General features: G+C 41.2%; 1 non-coding gene across 1 annotated transcript; it reads right to left on the bottom strand.

Moving 5' to 3' along the window:
• Positions 1-246: 246 nt before the first annotated feature.
• On the bottom strand, positions 247-318 carry TRNAW-CCA. The gene has a single exon. It is a non-coding gene; the product is annotated as a tRNA-Trp (tRNA).
• Positions 319-7,209: the final 6,891 nt, after the last annotated feature.

Genomic DNA, 7,209 nt, shown 5'->3' on the forward strand with positions numbered 1-7,209 from the left:
AGATTGAAATTAGACTGTGAGCCAAAGGGACTTATGCCCTTTGGGCTGCTCTGTGATTTTTGTTTTTTATTCCCAAACTTGACAAGCCAGAAACAATTATATTTGTAGAAAGAAAGAAAGTGAAGTCGCTCAGTCGTGTCCGACTCTTTGCGACCCTGTGGCCTGTAGCCTACCAGGCTGCTCCGTCCATGGGATTCTCCAGGCAAGAATACTGGAGTGGGTTACCATTTCCTTCTCCAGGTGATCTTCCCAATCCAGGGATCGAACCCGGGCCTCCTGCATTGGAGGCAGACGCTTTAACCTCTGAGCCACCTGGGAAGGGCAATATTTGTAGATGCAGAACTCAATTCTCTCCTTTTGGGCATCAGAACAAATGAATTCAGTGTTTACCACCAACGTATTTCTTTTTTTTTATGGTTTTTTAAAAAAAAATTTATTTCTGTTGATTTAAAGAATAACTTTGTAGGGAACCAGCTCTGAGTTTTCCGCCTTTCAGGGAACTATTACAAATGTGGACCATCTTGGAGAAGGAATAGATCAAAGAATTGTTAGATGTTCTACAGAGAAAGTGAGTTTATTGAAACAATGAAAGTTTGAAGACTTTGAAGACAGCAGAGAGACATACAGAATTAGCATCGACTGAGTAACAGGGTTCTTGGGCAACGTGGTTAAAAAAAAAAAATCATAAATGCCAAAATTGGATCTATTCTGGAGGTCCCCACAATGTTGGCCCCAAATAAACTCTGGTTTCATCAAAATATTTCATGGATTATTAACAGTAATTCCAGAAACTTTGTTACCAATCTTTATGGGATGATCTGATGTTTCAAGTTTTTATTGGCTTCTGCTTTCAGTCAATCATTCAGGTCTCTGAGCCTCAATTTCCTCATCTATAAAATGAAGTGTTAGCTAAATTATTTAAATACACTCTTTTAAACTCAGTGAGGTCTATAACTCTTCTTTCAGATATATTGCCTTTATTTTTTGAGGCAGAAAAATTACACAAATAATGCAAAATTTATTTCTTTATAAAAGAAGTAAGACATTGTAAATTAAAGTCAACTTTATCATTTCCAGCCCTAGCCTGCCTCCATCTCTTCTAATCACCAAGATTAGCTTGCAAAATTTTTAAATGCTTTTGTCTACTTATGTTTGCTTATAGAAAATATATACCCCTGTTTTATTTGTATGTTTTCACATGCAGTGTACTTTATTAAATATTTCTTTCTGCAATTTGATTCCTGTTCATTCCATAACATTCATAAAGACCTTCCAATATCAGTGCATTTAAATCTACTCCATTTCATAGCATGCATGTACCATCATGCTTCCAGGCATACCCATATTTATGAGCATTTGTTTTACTGAACATCTCTGAAAATGCCTTCTTGTGTGCATATGTAAATGCCAGAGCCAATAGTGCAAATGATTTTTATGAGTCATGGATAGGGATCCTTTAAATTTTACTAACTCCCAAATTATCCTCCAAGTAGCCATACAAGTTGATACCAGCAGTTCATGAAACTTTCCTCTCCTCATGGAGAAGACTCTTGCTTAAGTCAAACTTTAAAAACTTTTACCACCAGACTGCATGGAAAGTAACATCTCATTGTGTGACCCAATTATTGGTGACACTGAGCACCTTTTCACGTTACCTCTTTTTACATTTCAAATTTACCTATGGTGTCCACTCAAAGCTTACTGGAAATGATCTCAAGAGTCTGAGCTCAAATCCTGTCTCTGGTATTTCCTGGCTGTGTTAAGTCACTGAATCTTTCTCTCCACATTTTCCTCAGCCATAAAAGAAGAACAGCAACACCTGTTCTGTCTGGCTCAGTAACAAAACTGACAATACTTTCTAGGCATTGTTGAGAGCTATGCAACTATATCGGAAAAGATGATCAAAGAATAATCACCAGGAGTGATATAAAATGAGGGATTTCTTACAGGAATATGCAACAGTTAGAACTGGACATGGAACAACAGACTGGTTCCAAATAGGAAAAGGAGTATGTCAAGGCTGTATATTGTCACCCTGCTTATTTAACTTATAGGCAGAGTACATCATGAGAAACTCTGGGCTGGATGAAACACAAGCTGGAATCAAGATTGCCAGGAGAAATATCAATAACCTCATATATGCAGACAACACCACCCTTATGGCAGAGAGTGAAGAGGAACTAAAAAGCCTCTTGATGAAAGTGAGGAGGAGAGTGAAAAAGTTGGTTTAAAGCTCAACATTCAGAAAACTAAGATCATGGCACCTGGTTCCATCACTTCATGGCAAATAGATGGGGAAAGAGTGGAAACAGTGTCAGACTTTATTTTTCTGGGCTCCAAAATCACTGCAGATGGTGACTGCAGCCATGAAATTAAAAGACGCTTACTCCTTAGAAGGAAAGTTATGACCAACCTGGATAGCATATTTAAAAGCAGAGACATTACTTTGCCAACAAAGTTCTGTCTAGCCAAGGCTATGGTTTTTCTGGTGGTCATGTATGGATGTGAGAGTTGAACAATGAGGAAAGTTGAGCACCAAAGAACTGATGCTTTTGAACTGTGGTGTTGGAGAAGACTCTTGAGAGTCCCTTGGACTGCCAGGAGATCCAACCAGTCCATCCTAAAAGAGATCAGTCCTGGGTGTTCATTGGAAGGACTGATGCTGAAGCTGAAACTCCAATACTTTGGCCACCTGATGCAGAGAGCTGACTCATTTGAAAAGACCCTGATGCTTGGAGGGATTGAAGGCAGGAGGAGAAGGGGACGACAGAGGATGAGATGGCTGGATGGCATCACCGACTCAATGGACATGAGTTTGGGTAGACTCTGGGAGATGGTGATGGACAGGGAGGCCTGGCATGCTGTCATTCATGGGGTCGCAAATAGTCGGACACGACTGAGCGACACCTGACCTACAGGAATATGACCCACAATGAATGGGTAAGGACTAGCACTTTGTCATGACTAGCACTGGCTCTAAAGTTAGCAGGGCAGGAAGTTGGAAAAGGGCTGGAGAGATGGAGCTGGAGTTGAAGCGCAGGGACAAGAGCAAGGACAAACTGGGACCCCTGACAACGAGTTGGAACTCATAAGGACAGACAGAAATCCACACTGGTCTCTCCAAAAATTCGGATTAAATGATGGGACTCTGGGGAACTCGCTGGCAGTCCAGTGGCTGGGACTCCAGTTTCCACTGCAGGTGGTATGGGTTCGATCCCTAGTCAGGGAACTGAGATCTCGCATGCCCCGAGGCACAGCCAAAATAAACTAATAAATAAAAAACAGTTGTTATAAAAAATTAAACACATAAATAAAATGTTGTGACTCTGGCACCTTTCATCAAAGAGCAAAACACACACTGGGCCCGGAAGTTGAAGAAGCTGAAGGGTAATCCAGCGGACCTGGAGAAGCTACCATCCAGATACACTAGCAGCCACAGGTGAGAGCTGCGGTAATACCAGAGCGTGGCCCAAGCTTTGGGGGTAAAGAGAACACTGCTGCAAGTCACTCCCTCCTCCCACATCTTATGGCTCTTGTCAACCTGGGACCCCGCCGGCAGAGATTTCTGGGAAATGTAATCTCAGCTAAGTGCACAAGCAAATGGGCATGCACATGCGCATGCACACGACAAATCCATAACAGCGACTCCAGGGAATAAGGATAAATACCAGTTTTGCTAGTTGCAGACTCATCAAAATGTTTGATCTGTGTACCTCCTGTTCATTTCATTCTACAGGCTGCCTCTTTCTACTCTGATCTGTGAAGAGTAAGATCAAGGGAGAGAAGTGATCAATTTTCTATGCCTTTGCAGGTCAAAAGGAAAACAACATTTTGTAAGAGACTGGTAAGAGAGGCTGAAATAAAATCTGTGGATCTATGTGCTGCTTTTGAGGCAGACAGAAGAAAGCTGAACTTAATTCCATTGTTTGTAGATCCCAGCCATGCATAAGTGCCTGGAGAACCCAACCTATGGGTTTGCCCTATTGCCAAGTGAAGTGCATCTTTGTCTCTTGGAACAGTCCTGTGTTACAGGAAAAGAATTAAAAAGTGAGGACCATATAAGGACTACACTAATTATGAGCTGGAATGTGTCAGCCAGAAGTGAGTTACAAGCTGGCCAGGGCCTGCAAACTATAGTTAGATATTTAATAAAGTTCAGGCATGCAGCTGCGAGCACTCCTGGATGTTTGCCACCTTTTATTATGGTGGCGCCTGGCAACATGCTTGTAGTTAAGGGTCTGTCAGTTTTTCCATTAGAAACTCCATCTTTTCAGGACCTTTCTAAATCTCTTTTTTACATCACACACGTTAGAAACTTGTATGTGGCTTGTCCAAAATGAGGCTGTTTTTGTGGTGGTTGTTATCACTTTGTTTTTCAGCTTTGAAGAAGTTCAATCTGGTTCTACCATTTATTGTACCAAAAAAAAAAGGAAGGAAGAGAAGGGGAGAGGGAGGGAAAAAGAGAAGGGGAAAAGGAGGGGGAGGAGGAGAGGAAGAAAAGGAGGAGTCACCTAAAATAGACAGCTAATAGATAGATCCTCAGTTTGGTCCCAAGCTTTCTTACAGAAATGACGTGATCCTTCTGGGACCATACTGAACAAGGAAAATACACTTCAGCAAAGTGTTTTGCTGAAAAATATAAAATTTGCTTTTCTGGAGAAGGGAATGGCTACCTACTCCAGTATTCTTGCCTGGAGAATTCCATGGACAGAGGAGCACGGCGGGCTACAGTCCATGGGGTCGCAAAGAATCAGTTTAGATAAACCTGAAGATAGCTAAAAGGTGGAAATAAAGTTTTCTGTCTCTTAGCTTGGTATGAGATTGTTATCCTGATAACAAAAAAGACACACAGATGTACAGAACAGACTTTTAGACTCTATGGGAGAAGGCGAGGGTGGGATGTCCTGAGAGAACAGCATTGAAACAAGTATACTATCAAGGGTGAAACAGATCACCAGCCCAGGTTGGATGCATGAGACAAGTGCTCAGGGCTGGTGCACTGGGAAGACCCAGAGGGATGGGATGGAGAGGGAGGTGGGAGGGGGGAATCAGGATGGGGAACACATGTAAATCCATGGCTGTTCATGTCAATGTATGGCAAAAACCAGTACAATATTGTAAAGTAATTAGCCTCCAACTAGTAAAAATAAATGGGGGGAAAAAAGGAAAGAAAAGAAAAAAAATCAAAGAACATGTTTATGTTTCTCCGTATATTTTTCCCCACCCATCAGAGGTTATCACCTCTGGTAACCACTAATTTAAAAAAGCAACTTTCCGCTGGGAAAATTTTATACACAACTCAAAAATACTGGGTTAAATAGGAGAATTTGCAGTAATTCCCCAGTTCTAAGGAAGAAAGGGAGGAGGGAGTGAAGGAAGGAAGAAAAGGAGGGTATCACTTCTATAAATGCACTCATTGCTATTAAGATGCATCCCAATTTCAGAAGGAAAAAAAAAATATATATATATATATACACATATATTTTTATGAGGGAAGAAGAAGAGTCTTAGAATAAAGAAATAGGACATACAGCTATTTATCATTTACAAGGAAATTTCAACCAAATTTTGCCAAATCATCCTTCTCTGCCCTTGAAATACCAGGCAGATTCCATTTTTTTCTAGCTACTCTTCAGGTTTCAAAAAGCCAGCTAAATGTAGAATCAAACTGCCAAGATCTTATTGAATTTAAAATTTCTCCCCTGCCTCAGCTTGAGCCGGAACAAGCTTAGACATTTGCAGGAGTGAAAGGGGTATGCTGAATCTCTCTGATTTATTTACGTTGCACTTTCTCTTCTTGTCCCCTCTCTCTGCTGCCACTGACTTCTCCAAATTTGCAGTGAGGTAAGGATTAAGTCTTAGACTGATCTGACCACTACAAGACAGTCCTGTAATTACCCTGTTGCCTTGGGGGCTTCCAATCATACCTGTTGTCTAAGATGTTTCCATAAAGTGTTTGTAACCAACAGTTACATGAAATTCACTACGGGGGTGATCTGGTAGACCTCCCCTCCCTATGACCAGCTCCTAGAATAGTTTTGTCGGGTAACATGGGAAAATCAGAGAAAGAAGACAGAACTCCCCAGTAACGTGGTTTAATCTAAATAATGTCCGCAGTAGTAGCCACCTCCTTTTACCTGACTTTTTCCAAATGGAAAGAGACAACATTTTCTTTACCAGGACAGAATCCAGACCATAGCTACTGGCATGTTAGTTTATCAGGCAGCTGTGCCGTGGCCTGTGACTTAGACTACACCATAGCCTTCAATATGCTGAAAGCAGTGAGGCTACCAAATGGGAAAGATGAGAAATTGTAGACTGCTTGCATGTGAAATATGTGTGAGTAACAGATGTTGAGAAATCTCACCATGTAGAGGGTAATATGAAAACTTTTATACAATGTTTTCAGTGTTATTTAGTGTAAATTGCAATTATTTTATTCTTTGATGAAATAAATATATTGTAGATAACAGAAGCCAGGTTTTTGAGACTAGAAAGAACTTATGTGTTGGATTGGAACAAGAGGTATGAACTCATGAGTTAAGAATGACTCCATATAGATACAGATAGATAAATATAGAAATATAAATATATTTGTGTGCACATATGGTTCCTACTTCTGTCTGCTGAGGAAGACTAGGAGCAATGACAACCTTATAGCATTTGAGAAGACTTAGAACCCAGATCTTGATTTCATGTACCAGTTTCCAACTAAAAGATTCAAGACTCCTTGGGAAAGATATTGATTCCAGGGTTGCTGCTGCTGCTGCTGCTAAGTCACCTCGGTCGTGTCTGGCTCTGTGCAACCCCATAGACAGCAGTCCACCAGGCTCCTCCGTCCACAGGATTCTCCAGGCAAGAACACTGGAGTGGGTTGCCATTTCCTTCTCCAGTGCATGAAAGGGAAAAGTGAAAGTGAAGTCATTCAGTCGCGTCTGACTCTTCGCGACCCCATGGACTCCAGCCTACCAGGCTCCTCCATCCATGGGATTTTCCAGGCAAGAATACTGGCGTGGGTTGCCATTGCCTTCTCTGGATTCCAGGGTTGGGCCAGGAAAAATACAAGATGACCCTGGAAGATCTTGTGGTGCCAAAAAAAAAAGGAAGCATTTGAGAAAAAATAGAGGTATGCCAAAGAACAAAAACCCAACCTAGAGGGGTTCCCCATTGTCAAAGCTGTAATAATTTGATCAAAAATCAATTATAGTA

This window comes from Cervus elaphus, chromosome 16 (assembly GCF_910594005.1).
Source record: "Cervus elaphus chromosome 16, mCerEla1.1, whole genome shotgun sequence".
Lineage (NCBI taxonomy): Eukaryota > Metazoa > Chordata > Mammalia > Artiodactyla > Cervidae > Cervus > Cervus elaphus.